The sequence below is a fragment of the Erinaceus europaeus genome, chromosome 6 (genome assembly GCF_950295315.1).
Source record: "Erinaceus europaeus chromosome 6, mEriEur2.1, whole genome shotgun sequence".
Classification (NCBI taxonomy): domain Eukaryota; kingdom Metazoa; phylum Chordata; class Mammalia; order Eulipotyphla; family Erinaceidae; genus Erinaceus; species Erinaceus europaeus.
In genome coordinates this window covers 42,021,143-42,048,345 of record NC_080167.1, presented here as the reverse complement: position 1 = coordinate 42,048,345, position 27,203 = coordinate 42,021,143, and the positions used below count along the sequence as shown (strand labels likewise).

Below are 27,203 nucleotides of genomic sequence, written 5' to 3'. Positions count from 1 at the left end.
CCCACCACCAGAAGTCTGTATCTCATCCCCTCCCCTGATAGCTTTCCTATTCTTTAACCCTCTGGGAGTATGGACCCAAGATCACTGTGGGATGCAGAAAGTGGAAGGTCTAGCTTCTGTAATTGCTTCCCTGCTGAACATGGGCATTGACAGGTCGATCCATACTCCTAGCCTGTCTCTTTCCCTAGTGGGGCAGGGTTCTGGGGAATCAGAGCTCCAGGACACATAGGTAGAGTTGTCTGTCCAGTGAAGTCTGGCTGGCATCATGCTAGCATCTGGAACCTGGAGGCTGAAAAGAGAGTTAACATATAAACATGAACCTACAGGCTGGAATAGAACAGATGAAAAGTATTTCTCAAACTTTTTAATGCACAGACCATAGGCTGAGTCTTTGATTATTGACTCTCTTAAAAGCTTAGACCAGGAAGAACAGAAGCAACCGCTGGCTCAGCTATATACAAATAATGTCAAAGGACATAAATTATGGTGGTGTTGTGTATGATACAACAAATCCTAACAAAGGGAGTCCTTTTCTCTCTTCAGCTTAACCCCTACGGCTCTTGTTGCTGATATTAGCTCCCTTGTTTACTACTATTGCTGCTATTTTGAAAATACTTGGGTGTAGATTATACTTTTTGAAAGACTAGCAAGTGAAAATCTTGGTTTCCTACTAACAAACCTACTTATACAAATGTCACTTTCGAGCTGAGCTGACAACATGTGCCCCCCCCACACACACACACACATACACACACAGTTGATGGAAAGGCAGACACTGAATAGAAAGACTGGTGTTTGATTTTTATGGCCACTGCTAATCCCTGGGGCCTTTTTGGCCTCTTCTTTAAAACTCAGGCTTAAACTTGAGCATCTTGCAGACAAGATGGAGGACAGAAGCCATGTAAAATTTCTGACTGGAGAAAGACAAAAACAGATCAGACTGGTCCTCCTTCCCCAAACTTGTCCATGCCCACCCTGTCCCCAAAACCCACACCCTCTACTCCTGGAATTTCTATTGTATTTGGACATTCTGTGGCTTTTTGAAACAATGCTGGTATTTCTGATAGTTAAAGAAAACCAGCTGCTAAATCTCAAACTCCTTTTTGCCAGAGACAGTATTTTATGATTCAAAGAACCTGTGTCAGCCTCACCCAAAGTCCCCCCACACCTCCCAACATACATATGCTTTCATACATGCTTTATTGGAATATCACAAAGTTGGATATCTTTTTTAAATTATTCTCTTTATTTATTTGACAGAGACAGCAGGAAATCAAGAGGAAAGGGGAAAGAGAGAGGGAGAGAGACAGAGAAATACTATAACACAGCTTCACCACTCATGAAGCTTTCCCCCTGCAGGTGGGTACCAGGGGCTCGAACCCAGGTCCTTGCACATTGTAACATGTGCGCTCAACCAGGTGCACCACTGACCAACTCCAAAGTTGGTTATCTTACCCCTTAACTATGCCTGGCTAATGTGGGATACTCTCCATCGTGGCCTGTGGGCCTGTAGCATTCGTCTCTTCCAGCTGACATCACAGATGACCAATTGCTCTAAGGTTTTACAGTTCCTTACCACCCACCATGATCCCCTCCAAAACAATGGCATTACCTGTCAAGCTGGGGGATAGACAGCAATAACTGAAGTAGAGAACATGAACCAGTGGGCCCTGCATTCCAATTATTTGGTCACTCAACCTCTCTGAACCTTAATTCCTTTATCCCGCAAAAGTGAAAAATTGGACCATGATTTAAAAAAAAAAATCCTCAACACCCCATAGGGGTGTGAAGGGAATTAAAGACAAACACATATAAAAGACTTTCGAAACTGCTCTGTATGTTTTCATATTGGTAGTTATTATCACTATGAGTCCACAGGCCAAGAGGAAATCAACTAAGTCTCAAGAAAGAACACACTTGATTTTCTGTTCCCAAATCCCCCTTCCCCCAGTTTCCAACATGTCGCTGAAGTGAATCAATAATGCTGAGAGAGCCCAGATGCCCCAGAACTTGGAGAGGGTCCTCCTGAGAGCCTGGCTAACTGGCCAGGGTCTTACTCCTCAACAAGCTTCCTGCAGAAGCAAAGGAAGAAGCACATAGAGTGGAGCCTGTCTCAAGCTGTTAAAAAAAAAAAAGTAAAACCTATCAATAGACACACACACACACACACACACACACACACACACACACACACACCTCCACCACCACCAAAGTGTTTGAGACCTAGCTGGGGAATCACTGTTGTCTGCCACAATCACCTCCACTTGGAATGTGGGGAACAGCAAGCACAGCCTCAGAGAGAAACCTGAGGAAACACAGGAATTCTCATACAGATGAGTATTTGGTACTTCTCCTAGTAGACAGACAAAAGGAAGTCAAGGTCCAAATAAGTACATGACAACAGGACGTCCTCCCTGAAGACAGTTGAGGTACAGAGTGTCTCCCGCCACAAAGTCTCAGATGGACCAAGGAAAGTGGAGAATTTGGCCCATATTCCCAGAGCAGGAGAATTGAGTGGGGAAGATGACTAGAGGGCAATGAACCCCAACTCCAGACCCAGAGAGAGAAGAGGAAAAAAGGAAAGACGTTCAGAAGTAGTAATAGGTGTAGATGTGACTTAGAAAGTAAGAGAAGGCAGGACATAGAAAGAATGACAAAAACTAGATAAATAGATCAATAGATTGATAGACAGAGTTGTATAAGTAATAATCAGGCCATAATAGGAATAATCACTGCAGTTTCCAATGGAAGGAATGAGGACACAGAACTCTGGTGGTGGGAACGATGTGGAACTGTCCCCCTGTTATTTTGTAATTTTGCAAATCACTGATTGAAAGAAAGAAGAAATACCAAGCATAACTGGAAAAGGAGTTCAGGTCTGGCAAGAGTAGCTTGTCATGACGTAGACAGCAAGAGTCAAGAGCCAATAACTTTTTCAAGCTCTGGGCCTCACCCACGCAAGATATCACTACTACAAAACCAACTGTCTTATTCTATTTATTGGGGGGGAGAAATGATACAGCACTGTTCCACCATCCCTGGCGCTTCCCCCAGGCTGTGGCACTCCCTTATAGTATCAAGGTTTCAATTCCAGACTTTGGATAAGATAAATCATGTGTTCTGCTAGGTACACTATCTCCCAGCACCAGACACCAATAACTTTAGTAGTTTATTTAGCCCCAAGTTCCTAATAAATAAACTTGTTCCTAGTTATTAACTTGTAGGTTTGAAAATATAAAGCCCTCTATAGCAATGTACAATGCATATGTGTTTATTAAAATTCTGTGCTGGAGCTATTCATACATGAAACAGAAGTGAAACAGTGGAACCCTATCTGGGGGGTTTTAAACAGCACAATGCACAGCTGGAAATGGGGAAAGCTGATTCTCTCTCTTCTACAGTCAATACTCAGATCTACCTGCTGACTGGGTGTGAGTGATCAGGCCCCAGCTCCAATACCCTCCTGCTGTTCTCATTCACCAGTTTCTGTTCTCTTTTCTCTCAGATGGCCAAAAGGTAAACAAGGAGGAGAGATACAGCCACAGTCTCCTCTTCTGTTTTTCACCTGAACGGCTACCTGGAGCTCTCACTATTATCACTACCAACAACAGTGTTCACAGCATTGACAAGTCAAGAGGCTCCTTTTTCTTGTGTGAGAAACAGAGCTAATCTTTTGTTAAAATTTACTTAATTATTGGGGGTCGGGTGGTGGCACAGTGGGTTGGGCGCAGGGACCAGTGTAGGGATCCTGGTTCAAGCCCCCAGCTCCCCACCTGCAGGGGAGTCGCTTCACAGGCGGTGGAGCAGGTCTACAGGTGTCTATCCTTTCTCTCCCCCTCTCTGTCTTCCCCTCCTCTCTCCATTTCTCTCTGTCCTATCCAACAACGAACAACATCAACAGTGGCAATGGTAATAAGCACAACAAGGCTACAACAACAAGGGCAACAAAAAGGGGAAAAGATGGCCTCCAGGAGCAGTGGATTCATGGTGCAGGCACCGAGCCCAGCAATAACCCTGGAGGGGAAAAAAATTACTTAATTATTAACATGAGTGGGGGGAGAAAGAACCACAGTATCACTCTGGTATATATGATGGGCCGAAGGGGGCCAGAATTCAAGACCTTGTGCTTGTTAAGTCCAATGCTTTATCCAATGCAACCCCACTGAGGCCACACAGAGTGAACCACCTTAACCAGACAATCATTTGGGATTCTTGGGCAAAGCACATGATGTCATAAGATTGCATATCATGGGCCGGGTGGTAGTGCAGTGGGTTAAGCACAGGTGGCGCAACGCAAGGTCCAGCACAAGGATCGAGCCCTGGGCTCCCCACCTGCAAGCGGTGAAGCAGAACTGCAGGTGTCTATCTCTCTCTCCCCCTCTGTCTTCCCCTCCTCTCTCAATTTCCCTCTGTCCTGTCCAACACCAACGATAAAAGTAACAACAACAATAATAATAACAACAATAAACAACAAGGGCAACAAAAGAGAAAAAATGGCCTCCAAGAGCAGTGGATTCATAGTGCAGGTACCGAGCCCCAGCAATAACCCTGCAGGCAAAAAAAAAAAAATATATATATATATATATATATATATTGCATATCAGAAATAATGTATGTGTTGAGGGGCCAGGTGGTGGTACACCCTCCAGTTGAACACACAAGTTACAATGCACAAGGACCCAGGTTTAAGCTCCCAGTCCCCAATTGCAGGGAGAAATCTTCATGAGTAGTGAAGCAGGGCTTGCAGGTGCCTCTTTGTCTCTCTCACTCTCTATCTCCTATTCCTCTCAATTTCTGGCTGTCTCTATCAAATAAGACAATAAAAAGAATTTAAAGAAATAATGTACATGTTGCAATGTTAGAACAAACTCAAGTAAAGAAAATAGAAAGAATTCATCTATTGTCCATATCAGAAAGGGAAAACTTTCCAGAACTGAAAATATCTCTTCTCAACACAAAGTTTCCTCAATAAATTTGGGGAAGGATTTTACTTTTTTCTTTTTTGACTATTGATGTCTTTTTCTTTTTTTTTTTTTTTTAAGTTCCCCCCAATTTGGAACAAATGGGAACTCAGATCAGAAGGGAGTTTTTATATCACCTCTCTGTCCCCGGAGGAGCAGACAGCTTTGGGGGATCTCCTTGCTAGGTGGGAATACCTCTGACTTGTTCAGGAAATAGCAAAACCCAGCTTTGCTCAAAACCCATCAAGGATACAGTGACATTGTGGTCTCACCAAAGAAATAAGTGAAATATTTTCATACTACACACACACACACACACACACACACACCTGTAGTTGCAGCTGAGGCAGAGATAGCCTTCCTTGAAAATCATAAAACCTAGCTAAATCTTTTAACACCAAAGTTCAACTAGTATACTACAAACTGCAGAGCCAGCTCAAGCTTGTGTGTGTGTGTGTGTGTGTGTGTGTGTGTGTGTGTGTATGTGTGTGTGAAGGGTGGGGAGTACTTACAGGGGTGAGCCCCAATCAGACTAAATGAGTTTTTCATTGAAATCCAAATGCATTCCAATTCCTGAGAAAATAAAACATACACTTTCCGAAAGGCTACAATAAATCAATTTTTCTTGCCTGCATACAATCTAGACTTAGCCACTTAGTTCATCTTAATAACCAAGCTATTCATTCAAAAGAAATAAATGAAATGGGTTGCCTTGAGGGACAGTTTTATTTTTAATAGTTTGGAGCTACCGTGGCAGAAGTACTCTGCCATGTGAAATGCCTTTTGTTCTTCAGGAGCTAGTGAGGACTGAGTTAGGGCAGGGTGGGGTAGAGGGACAAACAGTCTTTGAGTTTCCCTGCTGGTAAGGGAAAAAGTGCAAGGGTGTGTGTGTGTGTGTGTGTGTGTGTGTGTGTGTGTGTGTGTGTGTTCTTAAGACAGAGAGGCAGGGAGAGGGAGTAAAAAAGTGCAAGGGTGTGTGTGTGTGTGTGTGTGTGTGTGTGTGTGTGTGTGTGTGTGTTCTTAAGACAGAGAGGCAGGGAGAGGGAGTAAAAAAGTGCAAGGGTGTGTGTGTGTGTGTGTGTGTGTGTGTGTGTGTTCTTAAGACAGAGAGGCAGGGAGAGGGAGTAAAAGACCATAGTATCAAAGCTTACTTCAAAGCAGTGGGAGGTCAGGCTCAAACCTGAGTTGTGCAGATGGCAAAACAGCACATTATTCAGGTGAGTGTTTACCAGTCTGAAAGATCTTTCTCTTGCTGTTCTTGTTACAGATACATCTGCTCTCTCAAGAACCTTCATTTAATAAAATGGAGGGGCCTCTTTATAAGATATCAATGCAATGTTGGATGGTTTGCAACTTTTTGTTTGTTTGTTTTTTTAATAAATTCTTATGGAGGCAGCACTGGTCTCATGCATACAGTAGCACAGTTAGATGTCTGTAAACATGACATCATAATCGCCACCAAAAGGCAGTCTCCATTCATCACCAGACAGTTGAACCCCGGACTCAGCTCACCCAGCTTCTAGCCCCTTTCCTCTCTGATAACCACCAATCAGTGCTTTGTATCTAAAAGTCTGCTTTTGTTTGGTTTTGCTTATTCCTTTGCTTTGCATCTTTGCTTTGCATATACTGAGTTAAATCATAGAGTATTTGCTTGTATTTCTCCTTTTGACTTATTTCATTTAATATAACAACCTCTAAGCCATCCATGTTGTCATGAGTGGTAATTTGTCATCCTTTTATGTAACGTAGCTGAATAGTATTCCACTGGATATATGTTGTTGTTTGTTGATTTGTTTGCCACCAGGGTTATTGCTGGAGCTTGATGCCAGCACAAGGAATCCACCCAGTAGCTATTTTTTCCCTTTCTTTTTCTTTTACTTGATAGGACAGAGAGAAACTGACAGGAAAGGGATACTGAGGGAGAGAGAAAGAGAAGCACCTGTAGACCAGCTTCACCACTTGTGAAACTTCCTCCCTACAAGTGGGGAGTGGGGGCTTGAACTCAGGTCCTTGAGCATGGTAACCTGTCATCTTAACCAGGTGTGCCACCACCCTATTATTTTGTCTGTTTGTTTTATTGTTTTTTTTAAGGAAGGTGTGACACTGTAACTGGGAAGATTCAGCAGTAATACAGGAGAGGGGTTCCCCTTCTCTCTCATTAGATAAGCAAATATTTTAAGTAAGTCACACCACAATAAAAAAAAATCGAATTTAAGGAGAAGGGGTTTCTCTTAAGGAAATATAGAGACAAGAAAGTATGGCACTGAGGTCAGACTCCTTTCAACATGAAAATCTTAAAACATTAGACCATGTCAAAAATCATATCATTCAAAATGACCTTGGGAATTAATAGTATTAATCCCCAAAAGACGCTGATTATATGGGTCTATAAAGAGGCACAAAAATATAACAACTCATTACCCTGGAGGTGGTAAGAGACTTTATGAACCAAGTATGAGGTCCAGAGTTCAATCCCCAGCAGTGTACCAGAGTTCTCTTTGCTCTCTTCTATCTTTCTCATAATAAATGCTTTTTTTTAATGATGAAAGCACAAATTTTCATTTAAAATATATAGCAACTAGGGGGCTGGGTGGTGTCACATCCGGTTAAGTGCACATATTACCATGCTCAAGGACTCAGTTCAAGCCCCTACACCCTACCTGCAGGGGGGACATTTCACTAGCAGTGAAGCAAGTTTGCAGATATCTATCTTTCTCTTCCATTCTTTATGTTCCCCTCCTCTCTCAATTTTTCTTTATCTTGTTCAACAAAATAGAAAGGCGAGGCAGGGAGGGAAAATTGGCTACCAGGAGCGGAGGATCTGTAACACCGGCATCAAGCCCCAACAATAACTTTGATAACAAAAAAGAAACAGCAAACTCAATTTCCATGATCTAAGCTTTACAGGTCCAAACTATATATTTTTTAAAAGATTTTTTTTAACTTTGTTTAATTTGATAGGCCAGAGAGAAAGTGAGAGAGAAGGGGGTTAGAGAGAGACACACAGACAGAGAGACACCTAACTTTATCTTTAGGGAACCATATGACTTGCAGGAATGGAAACCTAGTTCAAGGCCCTTTTCTTCTCTCCAACAGTCCTATATGATGTCCAGCCCAGAACTGACAATGAATGGATATGTATTAAATGAATGAATGAGTGAGTGATCGAATCAACAGAGGAAATGAATCCTAGAAGGAGGGAAAGTCTCCACTGGCTCACAGAAAGGAGCAAAGTTCTATGCCTACGAAACCTGAAGAAAGGACCCTTGAATCAGTCATGGAGAAGCTGGATCCTAAGAGCACTCGCCACCATTCTTCCCACTGGCTCTGCCATCTAGCAATCAGTGCAGCCAAATCTGAATCAATCACACATGGGAAGGAAGAGTATTAAGTGATGGGTATCAGCCCAGGGAAGAGAAGAGAAACTAAGAGCAAGAATAAGGGGGTAGAGTTGAGGGTTAAATAGAAAAGAACAGGAGATTCCACTAGTTTCCAATGTCACCCAACTGAAATGTCACCTATTTCAAGGAGTTCTTCATAAAGCTCTCTCCTCTGAACTCTCCACTCTCATTTTACTACCCAGCCTTTCTCTTTTAGGATCTGCCATGTTCTGCTTTATATTATAGTTGTTTATAAACCTGCTTCTTCTCCCACACTCTCACTTCACCTTACACTTCCTAGGAATAGGGCTACTCTCCTTTTACTCAGCTTCATAACTTTTTAGAGTTCCAAGCATACTAAGAAACAAGATTGGTAATTGAAAAAAAAAAAAAAACTAATTTAAACTGAAGAGCCAGAAGACAGTGCAGCTAGGAGAGCACACACTTTACCATGAGCAGAGACCAGCTTTGAGCACTAAGCCAGCACACGGGAATGCCATGCAAAGGGGAAACTTCATGTGGAGTGAAGCAATGCCATGGTGTCCCTTCTTTCTCTGTCTAGCACCTTCTATCTAGAGAGAGAGAGACCTGGGGGAAATGTGTAGGTATGGAGTCCATGAGAAGCCTTGGTGGTAAAAAATTAATTTACTAATTTCAACTGATACGGAAATAAAGACAGAAATGAATTATAAACTCTTGGGGAATGTGGAAAACTCTAAGAAATTAGAAAAAGGTCTCTGCCAAAAATGTTTATGAATTCAAAGAAGACAGAACAAAGGAAAGAAAATATGAAGGTAAGACACCCACAAAGAACAAAGCAAGACTACAAAAGCTGAATAAGGGAAAGAGACTGGCATACTTTAATGATTCTTTTGTCATATCAGGCCACCCCATCATCTGGGGCCCTAGCCAGAGAGTCCTGAGATTCCCACACAGATATGATGGGCCTAGACCTCCAATAAATCCCTCTCTCCATTGTCCCTGCTCATCTCCATCAGGAAAAACACAATGGACCCCTTTGTGGGCTCCCATAGGATCTTGCCCTCAACTTGGATTAACAACAGTAGACAACAGTCCATCCTCCAAAGGGAGGCTGGACAACATACTCTATCTACCACCTGAGGAAGATAGGTCCTGAAATTGGGGCAGCTTGGAACGTTCCTACTCATGAGCACAGAATGTGAGCACAGACCTACAGGGATGCAGAGGTCACATAGGCTCCTAAGCTGAATATGGGCCCCAGATCAGATCAAATCGATGGGGTCTACAGTCAACAATATTTATACACCTTTCCCATATTTGGGAGCTACTCTCTTCCCTGATCCAGCTTTCTAGCCCTTTTTACAGCCATGACATCACCTCCCCAAACAATAACTTGGGTCCACCTGCACATCAGAGGTTAGACTCAGGAAAAAACTAGTCATGGACCCTTTGGAATATAACTAAAATAGGCCTACTAGCTCTCTTCAAAATGGAGACCCCCAAATCTTCATCTGCACTATTCCAGCCTTTAGGTTCATGATTAGTCAACAATTTGTTTGGCTTTATATGTTAACTCTTCTTTCAGCCACCATGTTCCAGATGTTAACATGATGCCAACCTGACTTCCCTGGGCAGATGACCCCACCAATGTGTCCTGGAGCCCTGCTTCCCCAGAGCCCTGCCCCACTAGGGAAAGAGAGAGACAAGCTGGGAGTGTGAATCCATCTGCCAATGCCCATGTTCAGCAGGGAAACAATTACAGAAGCCAGACCTTCCACCTTCTGCACCCCATAATGACCCTGGGTCCATACTCCCAGAGGAATAAAGAATAGGGAAGCTGTAAGGGGAGGGGGTGGGGTATGGAGTACTGGTGGTGGGAATTGTGTAGAGTGGCACCCCTCTTATCCTATGGTTATATCAGTATTTCCTTTCTATAAATAAATTTTTTTAAAAAAAAAAAAGAACAAAGCAAAAAAACAAACTCAAAAGTAGAAGAAATTAAAGTGGTATTTTTCCTCTACAGACTTTATGTCAGACCATTATAGTAAACAGCAAACCCCTATGCACAACCTTCAGATATTTTTATTTCTCATAGCTGCAGAGGCTAGAGAAGAGCTGATGTGTGGTCAGAGGTGGCTGAGATTGTAGAGTGCAGGACTTGAGTTATGAAGTTCCACATTCCATCCCTGGTACTACATATGCCAGAGTAGTACTCTGTGATCTGTCTCTCTCTCTCTCCCTCTCTCTTATTCAATATGTAAGTCTTAAAAATAAAGTAGCTAAAAACAAGAGGCAGAGTAGCATTTGTCAACTTAGTTGAATGGAGCCACTCTGTGCCATCAAAGTGATACATATTCATGGAAAGGAAAAAGCTGCTTTTCTCTTAAAGTTTCTTTTCAGTTGCTAGTCAACTCTGTTCAAATATAACTTGGTTTTGGAGTTCTACCAAGAAGGAAAAATATATTACGCTTTGTGAGGAATAAAATGATAGATAAGCATTGGCACAAACATAAAAGAAAAGTTTTGTAACCATTTGTGCCTTATACTCATTAAGCTCCTTCACTTCAACAGAAAAAGTTAAAGGACTGGCCTTTGGTGGACCTTCTCCTTCCTTCACACAGGGCATTAGCTGCCTCCTGTGGTGTGGACATGACAATCGGGCTGGCTCCCTGGAAGCCAATATTAAGAAACAGAAGTAGTGCCCCTCAAGATAAGACCTGGCTTCTAATTTAGGTTTGAGTTTTGAGAAACTGTCAGGAGTGGAGGCAGAAGATACATCAATCTCTGGGAGGTGGCAGGGCGGAGGGGGATGGTCAAGGAGTTTTCTGTATGTGGGCATTTCTTTTTTTCTTAAAAAAATAATTTATTATTCTCTTTTGTTGTCCTTGTTTCATTGTTGTAGTTATTATTATTGTTGATGTCATTGTTGTTGGATAGGACAGAGAGAAATGGAGAGAGGAGGGGAAGACAGAGAGGGGGAGAGAAAGACACCTGCAGACCTGCTTCACCGCCTGTGAAGCAACTCCCCTGCAGGTGGGGAGCTGGGGGCTCGAACCAGGGTCCTTGCACCCGTCCTTGTGCTTTATGACACTTGCGCTTAACCCGTTGCACTACTGCCTGACTCCCACATGGGCATTTCTATGGCACCTGTGGTCCAGATACTTCACTGGATCTCTCTATGGACATGAGACATGAGGAATTATCTCCAAACAGACATGCGACGCTTTGTGACTAGGATGTGTTCCCAGAAATGTGTCCATCATTAGGTGACTTTATCTTGCTGCAAATGTTATAAGATGTTAATCACAAAGACCTAGGACCCACGTAGACTGTATGGGATAGTCTGTGAGGGCTATATGAGGCTATATGAGTATATGAGGTCCTAGCTGACCAAAAGGTTAAGAGCACCGTAGGGCTGTACCAGAAACCCAGGGGCTGATGAACTGAGCAGTGTTAAACCCAGTTGTACCAGGGACATCCAAACACTGGGTATCTGCCCTGAAGGATCCTCCCATTTGTCAGGTTTTCATCAGGTTATAAACAAAACTGCGCAGGTCCCATCGACCTATGAAACATACCTCCCTGTTAATAAAGTCCCAGCTTCTGGTCCATTGGAAGAGAAACAGTGTCACTCAAGGGACCAGACGGGACATGCACGGGTCTATGGGAGTCCTTCTGGATGGATAGGATGACCCACTTTGCATTTAAAGTTTATCTGAGAAAACTTCTGCTTCTCAGAACAGCTAGATCATAATTACCTTAGGTCCCATCCTCCATCAGAAAATCCTCAGTCAAGTGGAACTGAAAATTGAGCACCACATCTTTCATCATCTAAGGCTGAGGAACAACAGCAGATCAAAAGGTCCCCAGAGGGCCAATGTGCATCCAAACTGCATAAGTGCTTCTTAATGATGATGAAAGGCCAAGAGGACTTCGCAGGTGATTTATGGCCCTTGGTCCCTTGAACAATGGCCCTGCTAAAAACACGAGACAGTCTGGTTCTGTCTTTCCCCTCTGATCCTTCTCCTGCCTCCCTATTCTCTCATCTCTGTTCTTCTACCTTTGCATCAGGTCTGCCTGGGACAGTCTCTCTAAGCCTCCAGTCCTACCAGTGACCCCAGCAGTGAAGCATTGACTGACATTGACTGACCTCTCTTTCCAGGAAAAGAGACCACCATCCACTATTCCAAAGGATAAAAAGAACTTGAAGAAGGAAGAAAGCTCTCAGTAGTCACCAGGGCATAGGATGCTTATCCAACCAGACAATAAATAAGAAAAGAGGTTGCTTGCACCAGAGTCTCAATGTGAGAAGATGGCCTCAAGTGGTCGTGTGGCCTCTCTCTAGACCTCCTGTCAGCTTGGAGTCTGTTTTTTGAGTTTAATTATGAGATCTAAGTCACCTTAGGGCCTGATTTTCCTTTCCTCTCCCTCCAGAGGTTCATTCTCAAAAATCTGAGATTGACCTAAATTGTCTTAAACCAAAAAGAAAGCAAACTGAACTACACTAAAAGCAAAAAAAAAAAAAAAATCTTGGTCTACATTAGGGCTCCCTTCACTTGGAAAACTACAGTGATTTAAAAGCTATCCACCCACAGACCTTAAAAGGTGTTTATGTTGTTTATTAACTTGAGCTTTCATCAAACTGGGTCACTTTCTCACTCAAGTGTTAGCTTCGGGGGAGAACACACAGAAATGAAGCTTGGAATCCTTTTGTGATTACACACACGGAAAATGCCAGCTGTAGAATAATTTCGCTCAAGGCATGGGTAATAAGTACTCATTAAATGCATGGTACTTCCCTAAAGAGTGACCCATAATGAATAACAATGGGGCAAAGTAGGACAGGGTAATGCCAACAGCCCAGCCACTTCAGGGACACTTTTGGGGGGTAATCTCATATGAAGATATGGCACAATTACAGAATCTGCCTCCCAGACAGGGAGACTCAGAATTCATGGTAGTTAGAAGCTGAGCTCCCACAAACTCATCCACTGTATTTAAAAAAGAGGGGGTGGTGGTGGGATCCAGTCACCCAGTAGGATCGTGGGGCAATTCCATACCCTAGAAAGAAGAGAGAGAGAAAATAGGCCTTGTTTTTCACTCTACATTCACTCCAGACATCATCATCATCTATTTGTCAACAGGAAGAAAACTGTTAAAAATGAATGAATCGCTAAAAAAAAAAGCAGCCATGAAGGTTGGCACTCTTCACCGAAAAGGAGACGAGTAGGGCTGAAGAGGCAGTAAGATATCTACAAGGTCAGGGAATATCAAATCCCCACTCCAGACCACTTGCTATTTTACTATGAGCAAGTGACTTGATCACTCTGGGATTCTTGACCGTTAACATTTCTTTTTTTTTTTTTTTTCCTCCTCCAGGGTTATTGCTGGGCTCGGTGCCTGCACCATGAATCCACCGCTCCTGGAGGCCATTTTTCCCCCCTTTTGTTGCCCTTGTTGTAGCTTCGTTGTGGTTATTATTATTGCCCTTGTTGACGCAATTCGTTGTTAGATAGGACAGAGAGAAATGGAGAGAGGAGGGGAAGACAGAGAAGGGGAGAGAAAGATAGACACCTGCAGACCTGCTTCACCGCCTGTGAAGCGACGCCCCTGCAGGTGGGGAGCCGGGGCTCGAACCGGAATCCTTACGCCGGTCCCTGCGCTTTGCGCCACATGCGCTTAACCCACTGCGCCACCGCCCGACCCCCTGACCATTAACATTTCTTTCTGATAGTGTATTGGGAAAGTTTGCCATCTTAGGGTGGGAAACCACAATCTGTGGAGGTGGAGGAAACCTCGCTTTACTAAGTCCAGGTCTCAGGTTCTCCCCAGAGCTGCTTTCCTGAGGAAGCATTCAGTAGAAAACAAAAGCCACATGGACCACACCTGCAGGAGTGACACTTCACAAGCGGTGAAGCAGGTCTGCAGGTGTCTTTCTTTCTCCCTCTCTGTCTTACCCTCCACTCTCAATTTCTCTGTATCCTATCCAACAGCAACAACAGTAATGACAACAACAAGGGCAACAAAATGGAAAAAATGGCCTCCAGGAGCAGTGGATATATATAGTACAGGCACCAAGCCCCCAGCAATAGCCCTGGAGGCAAAAAAAAAAAATAAATAAATAAAATTAAGAAAAAAAAAATAAGCAACATGGCTTGATACCAACAAGTCAGAATACATTTTCTAAGAAAGGAGAGAATGATGTTCATAGAAGAAAGCTCAACAGCTCCAGAAAACTCATTTATTTTGGGCATAGTAAAGGAAGAGGCTGGGAGATCAGAAAAAAAAAAGGCATCTTTTTCTTTTACTATGAATTCTTTGAGAAATATGAAGGAGTGAGCAGAAGCATACAGTGAACAACTTGTACCCACAGTCTGGCCTAAGAAATCAAACGTGAAAACGAGATAAGCCAAAAAGAGAAAGAAACAGTGCTGGAAAGACAGCATAGTGGTTCTGCAAAAGACTTTCATTCCTGAGGCTCTGAAGTCCCAAGTTCAATCCCTAGCAACACCATAAACTAGAACTGAACAGTGCTCTGATTGCTTTCACTCTGTGTATATATTTCTCTCTGCATCTCTCTCATTAAAATAAATAAATAAAATATGTTTAAAATAATAACAAAATTTGAAAGAAGACTTTCATCCCTGAGGCTCTGAGGTCCCAAGTAGTTCAATCCCTTGAACAACCATAAGACAAAGCTGAGAGGTGTTATGGGGAAGAGAGGAAGACAGAAAGGAAGAATGGAAGGAATGAAGGAAGGAAGGAAGAAAGGAAGGGAGGAAGGGAGAGGGAGGAAGAGAGAAACAGAGAAAGGGAGAAAGGGAAATACCACAAAGTGAAACTTGGACTGGATGTGGTGCAAAGGATTCTGGGAAATAAGAGGAAGGGAGGGGTGGAGGGGATGTTGGGGTCCTGGTACAGGATGGTGATAAAGGACCTAAGTTGGGGGTGACAGTGTTCTGCAGACATCTATCTCGGAAAGAGATTTAACCCATATGTCAACATCTGTACTGCGAACCATTAACCTCTCAATAAAATGATAAAAAATAATTTAAAAAAAAATCAAGAAGAGCCGTGCTCTAGAAAGATTCTGCCTGGAGGGAAGTTACCAGAAAAGACCACATGTGCATTCATTAAGAGGAGCCCAAGTTCAGTGTACTGAGTATGAAGACACTCATGCTCTCCACCCAGGGAGGCTAGGCCCTTGGGTTTTCAAAGTTGGCCTACAAAACCAACCAGATTGATTCTGGGTCCATCAACACAGAGAAAGCAAGACAGTTGTGGTAGGACTGGGGGTGACTCCAATACTGTGGAGGGTGAATCTTTTCTTGTCGACCACAGGGAGCGACTTCCTATTGCATTACTAACAAGGAGTGAGGAGTGCCTTGGGCCACACAAGGGCTCAGACAGATATCTGGGGATACAGTGGTGGTGGCACCTCCCATCCCACATGCAATCAAGCCAGACCCCGGCTTGGCTAGAAGCTGGGTCCTTTTATTCACAAGGGAAGGCTGCAATTAGCAACAGTTGGCTAGTCTTTTCTCTTTCTGGAGCACAACGCTGGGAAACATCACAAGAGAGCACAAAAAGCCCACACAAACATTGCCTTGGTGTGAGCTCTGAAACAGCCATTCTTCCCTGGGGTGTTATTTTGGTTTCCAAAAATAATAAGAAAAATGAGGCTGTGGTTTCCCCCAAGGAGAACCGTGAAGAATAGCAGGTGGAGCTGTGGGCAGGCAAGGGTGTCCTAGGAAACAGTTTCCACTGTCTGGATGGATCATCTGCAGAAGACAAGAGCTACAGGCCTGGATGTGCTGGACACAGGAACAGCCTGGTTCCTGCAGCAAAGGGAAGCATCATAGTAAGAGCCAGCAAGAGAGCCATCAGCAGGGATTCCGGAAGCTACCAAAGATGGAAGCACTGTGCATGGGGCTCCCTGGCTCTGCTGCCCTAGACATGCTTTTCCTCCTGCCTCAACTTGAACCTGTCTATTAATAACACAGACTCCAGACCCTCAGAGCTGAAACAAGATCATGCTGAACTCTGCTGAGAAAGGAAATGACGTATTGCACCAAAGTGGGGGGGGGGGGGACACAGGTCCAAAAAAGGATGATAAAGGACCTAGTGGGGGTTGTATTGTTATATGGAAAACTGGCAAATGTTATGCATGTAGAAACTATTGTATTTACTGTCGAATGTAAAACATTAATTCCCCAATAAAGAAATTAAAAAAAAAAAGGGAGAGAAACACAGGAAAGATCAGTAGATCCCCATTGGTTCACACTTCCTCTCACCTAGAGTGGGTTTTCTGTCCCAAGAGTTAATATGAGTATTCAGGAGACATTCCAGTCTGGTTTCACCAGGATGATACTATAGGCACTCACAGAGCATGGTGTTGTCACTTTAAATTGTTGATATGATGGAAGCTTTCCCTATCAAGATGTAAATTTCTCCTCTGTAGCCTAGTAGATATCTGTTTCCAAGGGAGTAGGGAAAGCAACTGTTTCCATCTCCCGCCCCTTACAACAGGGATTCTGAAGTTAGAAATAAAGTTCCTTCTTTTTCTCCATGCAGTGATGGTATTTCATTCTAGTTGACATCTTATCGTGTGTTTTCCCTTTTCCCTGCTCTGCACATATGTTTGTACTTGCCATGTCTCCTGTTAGATCAGATCAGAGCATTTGTTAACACTCTCAGTCCTACAGAGGACCAAAGACAGAACAGGGAAGGCCAGGTCCTTGGCCTCGAGGGACATACAATATTGAGGAACAAAAAAACAACAGTAGGATCCAGTAGATACCCCGAGGTGAGCAACTGGTTTCATCTTTATATTCTGAGTACCCAGTAGAGAGCAGATGGCCACACAATATTAAATAAACACAAGGAAGCAGCCGCAGGTTTCAGCTGTGAACATATTGGGAAAACAGGTGTCTCAGGCCAAGCTCACTGGGATCAATGATAATGGTTCACATATATTATAATTCTGAAGGAAACAGAAGCCTTACAGGCACCCCAGAAAACCCCTCTCCCACCCATCCTATCTCTACCCCAACCACAGAAACCTTATTGTATAGCCTTAAATCAGCTCAACCTAGAGGTCTTGGACCCTAAGTCGGAAGAAGCAAATGAAAGGGAAACAAGTGTCATTTGTACATAGAGAGATTCCTATTCTTCCCCAAGACATTTCTCAACTTCTCTAACTTGAGGACTTTGCCTTCGTCACCTCTCCTGAGAAAAAGAAAGTAACGCTCCAATCAAATGCAGTCAGTCAGTTGACTCACTGGATGACGCTAAATCAGTGCAGCTCTCCAGTAAGTCTTATTTTCAACCCTCCAAAAAGAATCACCCTTCCCCACCCCCACTAGAAAATGACTGATGTATGTCAATTATAGACTCCAAGGGCCCAGCGCCTGGATAGGGGAAGATAAACGCAAATTGCCGCACACTGAACCCCAGTGAATTGGCTGTTAAGTGGGACAATGGGCTAAAAGATGTTGTCTAGAGCACCTCATTAATAAAATTCAAAGTTGTTTTCTGCAATTATGTGTAATCATTGGTTATTTTACCCCTAGCCAAGTAGAGTCTCACTGCCAATCTATCAGCTTTGGTTGTAATTGCCAAGAAAATATCCCTGGCAGAGAGGTGAGAACAGAGGATGGAGTTCCAATTGGAGGAGCCCTTGATTAGCTAGCAGAGAATTGTCTGTTGAGAAAAGAAACCTGCTGAAAAGGAAACCAACAAGTGTCGCTCTGAGGCCCAGCTCCAGTGGCAGAGCCCACCTCCATGCTCACATTCCAGATGGTCCTGTGGCAAGAAAAAAAATGGAAGGGTGCTCTTCTCTGCTGTGGCTCCATGTTCCTTTACAGTTGTCAGCAGATCTAAAGGGATTTGTACCTGCTGAGAAACTGACTGCCATGGCGCTGGGAACCGATGCGCAGGTATGTCTGTGAGGCGTTACAGTAAAGTGGACAGTGGGACATGGAAGCTACTCACCTAACACAGAGGACAAAATGGCTCCCAGATCTTTTCAATGTAGACTGTTCTATGGTTGCTGCCAAAGTCAATGCCAGGGGAATTCTATCATGTTTCTTATAGTGATCCAGTCTGCATTCCATGCATTCTGTTCTATGCACTGCATTAATTCACTTAGTAAGACTATCTCACCCTATTCTGAGCCAGCAATGGGCTGGTTTCTCCTCTGTGAAGCAAAGCACTCCTGTTTCAATGTCATGTTGATTCAATCTTAAATCATTCAGTCAAACAGATTCACCTGGACTTTTACTTCTATGGTTCTCTGCTTACAGATGACTTCACATTCTTGGTTTCTTTCTTACTTTTCCAGATACTCTAAAATGGGTATATGTTACTTTTATAAGCAGGAAAATGTATTTAAATTCCGTATTAAAGCTACATACAGTACCAGGCACATACAACACCAGGAATCAAACTCAGGACCTCATGCTTGAGATTCCAATGGTTTATTCACTGTTCCACCTCCCAGTCTGCAGAATACTCACTTTTCAGAGCAAGAGGGAACATAAGTGACTCTTGATCTGAGGGTTCATGGGAACACAGGCCCTGCTTGTGACTGACCTGAAACAACAAATTTGCACAGCTGTAAAATAGTGACAGTCACTATACAGGGTGAGAGCTCATGTGTCCAGGGTTTTCTCCACTTCCTTCAGTCGAGATGCCTCTTACTCATGGGAGCAGCCTTGGAGATCATCTTCAGATCAACAAGTATCTGTATCTCTATCTGTAGCTGGGCCTTAGGCAGCTCCATAGCCCAAAGTTGTATATTCAATGTCAAGAGCTCATTACTGCATGGACTCAACAAGTGTCTTCTATTCCCCAAGGGAAATAAATGGAAGGCCTATGGCATTATCCTTTGGCAAAGACTGTGGAAGTGCTCAGGACAGATACAAACAAATAAGGAGAGGCCATTCTGGGTATGGCTATAATGAATATTCCAGAATTCATTTATGTGCTCAGTAACTCCATTCTCCCCATCTAAGCAAAAGATTTTTCCAGAACTCTAACTTCAACCTGGAGGAGGAAATGGAGCTCTTAGTGCATGGGGGCGCTGATTCTGAATATTCATGCCAGACTCAGCTAAGAGTCTGGATGCCTTCCCTTGTTCTCTGAGCACAGCCAGTCTTAATCAGACACAAAAGTGGTCAGAAGCCCTCTTCCAAACGCTGCTCTGTTCTCTCTGCCCCGAGCAAACTGTAGTTATAGTGGCAGAGCCAGCTTGGGGTGGGGCAGTTCTCATGTAATGCTGTCAGTTGAGTCAGTTTTGAGAAGCTACAACTTTAAGTGAAATGACATCTGACAAAAGCAGGTTGTGAAAATAAGATCACTGCTTTCAATGTTGTCTGGGACTTTTATTTTTTTTTCTTTCATCAATATTATAACAAAATGGCATGGAATGAAATGGCATTATTGCATTTTACATGAGAAGACCTTGTGGTCAGCACACTAGTAGTGCCATATGGCTGTGACGTTTTCCCAGTTGAAAAGAAGCAGTTATATGATTAACGTGCAACTGAATCATTCTCATGGTGATTGATGTTGCTGATCAGGCGTATTATTGGTGTGATTGTTACTGTGCACTTAAGCACCAGTTCCCTTAGATTCTTATAAGACAACTCAAAAGAACATTATTTCAGTGCCTTATTGTTTTGTTGTTGTTGTTTTTTCTGCCTCCAGGGTTACTGCAGGGGCATGGTGCCTGTACCACGAATCCAATGCTTCTGGAGACCACCTTTTCCCTTTTGTAACCTTTGTTGTCTATCATTGTTGTTGTTGATATTATTGTTGTCATTGTTGTTGGATAGGACAGAGAGAAATGGAGAGAGGAGGGGAAGACAGGACAGAGAGGGGGAGAAAAAGATAGACACCTACAGACCTGCTTCACTGTCTGTGAAGCAACTCCCCTGTAGGTGGGGAGCTGGGGGCTCAAACCAGGATCCCTACACCGGTCCTTGTGCTTTGTACCATGTACACTTAACCCACTGCGCTACTGCCTGGCCCCCTGCCTTATTGTTTTTATCATATATTGATAGAAACAGAATTATTATATTCTTCACACACTTTAACGATAACACCATTATGAATTATAGAACTCATTCTGCTTGGAATCAATTGCATTCACAAATGTAGATTTTAGAGGCGTTGGTAGTATAGTGGTGAGCAAAGCTGCCTTCCATAACTGTAGGTTTCTAATACAGTAGGGTACCCTGGTGTGTACAAAACCATTGTGTTAGGAAGACTGTGTTGCAGAAGGTATTCTAGTGGCCTGAATTTACAGAGAATGCTAAACAAACACACAGTGACTCCTTTTTATAGCCCCAGTCAAGGCTATTAATGAGAAGTTAAGAAATACTCCAAAAATAAAGTCCTGTACAAGATAGAAATAAAACGTAAATTTTTTTAAAAGAAACAATTTGCTTCGAATTTAAGATAGTCATAAAAGGAATATAAGAAATCCTTACAACACTTAAGATGCATTTTGCAACAGCTTCAAATTACTGCAGTTTCTAGAGTAGAGTTCCAGATAGTATTTATACTTAGAGTCCTAACTGGAATATTTTACATGTGAGTTGTTATCATCCAGGAAGCTCCAATGTGGTTTTTGTTTATTCCTCCTTCCTAGAACTTCTTCCTAAGCACCTTTAAAAATAGTCATCAAGGGGAGGGGGAAATAATGCATAATGGTTATGCAAAGATATTCTCTTGTTTAAGGCACTGAGGTCTCAGGTTCAATCCCCACATCATCATAAACCAGAGCTGAGCAGTACTCTAGTAAAAATAAATAAATACATAAATAATCACCATGATCTCCATTTTACTACAATCTAAGCCTGACCTGACAATGACTGCAGACGCATATATGAAATAAAATATCTCTACATGAAGATGTAAGTAATTTCTTACTTTTGGTAAGCTAGTCACACACTGACACAAACAGCTATAGAAGGGCTATACTCTTCTGGGGAAACTGGGCCCAGGACCTTTCTTGACAGATTCAAGAAACCTGGTTGACGCTAGTTCTCATGGCAGCTTAAGCAGAAGCTCTCTTGTCACCTGAGTCAGTGTGGTAGCACCACTCTTTCCCTGCTTCTCCTCTTTGGCTCTGAGCACTGAAATCTGGTTTTGGCTGTGCAATATTCACAGATGCCAAGTCAGGGTATGGCAGCAGTCAAGGCATGCAGAGGAAGGCCAGCTCTCTTCAGGGGGAGATGCATCCATGCTGCACATCTAGGAGGCAGGAAGAAATGCTTACTGAAAGGGGATCGGCAGTAGCACACCTGGTTAAGCACACACATTACCATGTGCAAGGATCCAGGTTCGAGCCCCTGCTTGCCACCTGCAGGGAGGAAGCTTCACAAGGTGTAAAGCAGGTACTACAGATTCCTCTCAAATTTTCTCCCTATCCATCTCTCAATTACTCTCTGTCCTATCAAATAAAAAAATTTAAAAAAGGAAAAAATGGCTTCCAGGAGAGATAAATTTGTTGTGCAGACACCAAGCCCCAGTGATAACCTTGGTGGCAATAAGGAAGGAAGGAAGGAGGAAGGAAGGAAGGAAGGAAGGAAGGAAGGAAGGAAGGAAGGAAGGAAGGGAGGGAGGGAGGGAGGGAGGAAAGGAAGGAAGGAAGGGAAGGAGGGAAGGAAAATGCATCATGCAAAAAATCTTCCATGCCTGAGGCACCAAAGGTCCCAGGTTCAATTCCAAGCATCACCATAAGCCAGAGCTGAGCAGTGCTCTGATGAAAGAAGAGAAGAGAAATGAAGGGGAAGAGGAAAGGGAGAAGGAGAGGGAGAGGGAGAGGGAGAGAGGGAGAGGGAGAGGGAGAGGGAGAGGGAGAGGGAGAGGGAGAGGGAGAGGGAGAGGGAGAGGGAGAGGGAGAGGGAGAGGGAGAGGGAGAGGGAGAGGGAGAGGGAGAGGGAGAGGGAGAGGGAGAGGGAGAGGGAGAGGGAGAGGAGAGGAGAGGCAGAAATGCATTGTGGGAATTACAGATCTAGAATGTCCACTTCCTATATAGATGACTAAAACAAAGAACCTACAAAAATACATGGCAATAATAGCATTATTTACAATACCAAGGAGTAAAGCAACCTAGTGCTCATTGACAGATGACAGGATAAAGGAATTACGAAATGAAAACTCACCTCTCCAGAGCCCTATCCTACTAGGGAAAGATAGAGATAGGCTGTGGATATGGGTCAACCAAGCAATGTCCATGTGATGCAGAGAAGCAATTATAGAAGTCAGAACATCTTCCTTCTGCTTGCCAAAAAGAATTTTGGTCCATAAACCCAAAGGGAAAATTGTTATATAGAAAGATGACCAGAGGATTCTGAGCCCCAGTTCCATGGAGACCCAGAACTTTGTGAACAGGAACCTTTGTTTTCGCTCCATCACAGTGAGTGAAAAGAATCTGGAGAAGAGGCCAGATCCATAACCACAGCCTGTCTCTCTCTTTCCTTAGTGGGGTGGGGCTCTGGAGAGGTGGGGTTCCAGAACACATTAGTAAGGTCGTCTGCCCAGGAAAGTGAGGTTGGCATCATGATAAGCAACTGCAACTTGCTGGCTGAAAGGCATTAAGATCTAAATCAGTTGTTTAGTAATCAGGAACCTAAAGGTAAGAATATAGCAGATGAGATTTGGGGCTCTTCATGTTGGAAGTAGCTAGGAAGTCTATTTTAGGTGTATTTGCCTGAGCCCGATAGCTAACATGCAGGTGGGCTAAAAATATTGTCTAGAAAGATGGTGTCAGAGTTGGAAACAGGACTAGAAAGCTGGATAAGGGCAGAGAGTAACTCCCAATAAAAGCCCACTTCTAATTCCACATGAAATACAGTTGAAGAGGGGCCAGGTGGTGGCACACCTGCTTGAGTGCATATGCAACAGTGTGCTAGGACCAGGGGTCGAAATCCAGGTCCCCTGGGTGGAAGAAACAGCCCAGTGGCAGGGTACTTGCCTGAAACCCAGGCCCCCACCTGCAGGGGCAAGCTTTGCAAGTGGTGAAGCAGGGCTGTAGGTTGTCTCTCTATCTCTCCCTCTCTGTCCCCCCCCATTTCTGGCTGCTTCTATTCAATAAAGATAACCAAAAAGTAAAAAAAAAAAAAAAAAAAAGAAAAGAAATATGGTTGAAGAGTGGACAGATGCTAGATATTATGGTAACTGGGGGTCCCAGTAATGTATTCTACAGATAATTACAAACTCCTGCCCTGGAGTGTGCTGTTGGGGCATTTTCCCAGTTGCAGTTCAGAGATGTGCATCTTGAAACACTACAGCTTGATCAATAAATCGTTATTGGATGCAAACAGAAAGGGGAAATGGCATGTGTGCCAAACAATTACTGGACCAGAAACCATCCTCATGGCAACCCATGCTGGCAGCACTGAACACTGGACCCACTTTTCGCATGTGACCAAAACCAGCTCTGTGAATACTTTACCGCCACCTCTCTTTAAGTGGAGAAACTGGGGTTCAGGAAAGTTAAAACACCTTTTCCAAACTCAGCGAGCTATCTCGGGACCTGGACCTAGATCTGCCATACTTCACAGTTCATGCCTTTTTCACTAAATCCTATTAGTCCGTATACTTCTGTGTAAATGGGATTTTCAATCTTATTCTTGGAACAAACTATAGTTATGATATTATAAATTATATTCTGCAGCAGTGAAGACAGCATAATGGCTATTAAAAAAAAGACTTTCATGTCTATGGCCCAGGTTTAATCACCATGAGTCAGAGCTGTCTCTGGCAAAATAATAATAATAATAACAACAACAACAACAAGATAATAGTGGGTAGTGTTTTGAGGGACTGGAAAGGCAAATTTGAGTTTTCCCTGCAGACAACAGTTCCCAGGCCTCACTGAGTATGTGTAATAACAGTTAGTGGTGGCCTGCAAGGGAGAGCCAGGTGGGGGAAGGGGGGAGGGATACAGAGAAACAAGTCCATTCCAAATGGGATAATTGAGTACATATGGCCTGCCTAGCAATCCTAAATAAAGCTGCTCTGTGAGTCTAATGCCCCAAGGCCAACATAACATAGACCAATAGGCCTCCTGCCTTTCAATACTCAGACTAACTTATAAAAAGGCAACAACCTAAACAAGAGCAACTTTAAAAACCCAACAGGAAATAAAATCCTCTCTCCCAAAAGCAGAAACTCAAGCTGCCTCCTCAGATACAATCACACCCCTGTGGAGAAGAAATGGCTGGAGGGTAAGAAATTATCCTTCTTTACAGCCCCCCCTCAAACAGCACAAAATTAGAAATGAGTTCCCTTACTCCACTTGCCCCTAAAAAAGGAGGCTTGTTTCCATTTTAGAACATACTTTAAATAACAGATAATGAATTCTGGTAGCGTTTAGCTTTGATTTCTTCAGGTTCCGAATCGAAGGAAGTAGAAAGCTGGTTTTATGTTAAAGATCTAAGACCTAGAATTACAAGCCATTTATTGTAGTTATCCTCTGCCTCTAGGTGGTTGTCTTAAAAGTTATAAAGGTGCAATTATCCAGGTGGCTAATAACCTTTCTGGATTGAGAATTACAGTGGTCATGGAAGAAATCATGAGCAGGAAAGGTTAGAAGGGAAACAGGGCAGACTTGAAAACACCAAGAATTCAGAATCCGGTAGCAGCCACTTGAAAAAGAACTTTAGAGCTTCTCTACTAAGATATCTTAAGGCAGGTGATTTCGCTTTCTCTGTTGTCAGTTTTTTTTTTTTCCAAGCATAATATTATCATCATTCTAACTGCTGTGTTGCTTCAAAATTGAATCAGTCTAGTCCATTGGCATATTTAACTTGTAATGACTTGCAAATCAGAGGTGAGGCACTGGTAATATTAAGATACTTCACTCAGGGGAGTCGGGCATAGTGCAGCGAGTTAAGCGCACGTAGTGCAAAGTGCAAGGACCAGCATAAAGATCCCGGTTCAAGCCCCGGCTCCCCACCTGCAGGGGAATCGCTTCACAAGCCGTGAAGCAGGTCTGCAGGTGTCTTTCTCTCCCCCTCTCTGTCTTCTCCACCTCTCTCCATTTCTCTCTGTCCTAGTCAACAATTACATCAATAATAACAATAATAACTACAACAAGGGCAACAAAAGGGAATAAATAAATATTTAAAAAAATAAACAAACAAAATAAAAGATACTTCACTCGAGCAGCTGATCAGACCCAAGAACCCATGTCTCAAGACCTACTCTACTCTGTAGTCATGTAGCCTTAACTACTGCCATCTTTGCCTGTTTCATGTACAAAGTGAAAATAACAATGCCTCCTTTTCAAGACTGTTGTAGGGATGCAAATTGTATGGGATTAATTACCTTTAAAAAAAAAAAAACCTGGTACCTTTTTCACAGAACAAAGTAGCATCAACAAGGGGTGGTAGCACCATGACCTTCACCCTGTTTTAAGGAAAGAAAAGGAAAACACAGGCTGAAACTTGGACTGGATAGGGTGTATTGCAGCAAAGCAAAGGGCTCTAGCAAGGGAGAGGGGTGGGAGGGTGTCTTGTGTCCAGAGTGTGATGGTGAAGAGTCTTCAGTTGGTGGTAAGAATGGTAGACAGACACCTATTATGAGGAGATAAGAAACTGTACCAACACACCTTCGAGACTGGCCCTAATCAGCCAAGTAAGAAATGACAGGTGTTGGCAAGGTTGTGGAGAAAAAGGGACACTGCTACACTGCTGTTGGGAATGCAAACTGGTGAAGCCCCTTTGCAAGAGAATGTATGGAGAGTCCTTAAACAAATAAAAATGAAATTACTTTATGATTCAGCAAAACCACTCTTGGGCATTTATCCAAAGGACATGCAAACATTAACTAGAAGGGACATACATTCCTATGTTCATAGCTGCATTTTTCACAATAGCCAAAGAATGAAAGCAACTAAAATGCCCACCAACAGATGACTAGATAAATTATGGGATATAAACTCCATGGAATAATACTATGCAATCTAAAATGATGATATTGTGTCCTTTGGGACAAAATAGATGGAACTGGAGGTGACTGTGCTTAGAGACAACTACCAGATGGTTTCACTCATATGTGTTACCTAGAGAACTGAAACACATGAACTTAAAAATGAAACAAAACAAAACAGAAGTAAACAGTCTCTAAGATTTTGCATGAGCTATAGTAGTTACCATTGGGAGATGGAGGGCACAGAACTTTGGTGGCGGGTGTGGTGTGAAACTATACCCAGTAATCTTACAATCTGGTAAAACACTATTAATCACAAATTAAAACCTGGCTTCATTCAGTCCAGGTGGTGAAGCACGTGGCTGAGTGCACATGTTATAATGAATAAAGACCTGGATTCAAACCTCCAGTCCCCACTGCAAGGAGAACGTTTCAGGAGTGGTGAAACAATGTTACAGGTCTCTCTCTCCCTCTCCCTTCCTCTTTTTCTCTCCCTTTTCAAACTCTCCATCTCTATCAAAAGCAAATAAATAAAATTTAAATGTCTTTAAAAAAAGAAAACAGTGGGGCCGGCTGGTGGCACACCTGGTTGAGCGTGTGTATTACAGTGCCCAAGGACCTAGGTTCGAGACCCCGGTCCCCACCTATAGGGGGAAAGCTTTGCGAGTGGTGAAGCAGGGCTGCAGGTGTCTCTCTCCCTCTCTATCACCTCCTTCCCTCTTGATTTCTGGCTGTCCCTATCCAATAAGTAAAGATAATTAAAAAATTAAATAAAAAAAGAAAACGTGACAACTTTCTTCAATAAAATAATTTTTTTTTAAATGTCTAGCACAGGGGTCAGGCAGTAACACAGCGGGTTAAAAAGGCATGGCATAAAGTGCAAGGACCACTGTAAGGATCACGGTTCAAGCCCCCAGCTCCCCACTTGTAGGGG

General features: G+C 43.1%; 1 protein-coding gene and 1 long non-coding RNA gene across 2 annotated transcripts in view; both read right to left on the bottom strand.

Moving 5' to 3' along the window:
* The window catches only part of KIF26B (kinesin family member 26B), a 566,510-nt gene that overhangs the window by 475,710 nt on the left and 63,597 nt on the right, over nucleotides 1-27,203 (bottom strand). The window lies entirely within an intron of this gene.
* On the bottom strand, nucleotides 230-26,695 carry LOC132538914 (uncharacterized). Its single transcript, XR_009550233.1, has 3 exons — nucleotides 25,692-26,695; nucleotides 18,841-18,916; nucleotides 230-289 (listed from the first exon to the last, which is right to left on the bottom strand). It is a non-coding gene; the product is annotated as an uncharacterized LOC132538914 (long non-coding RNA).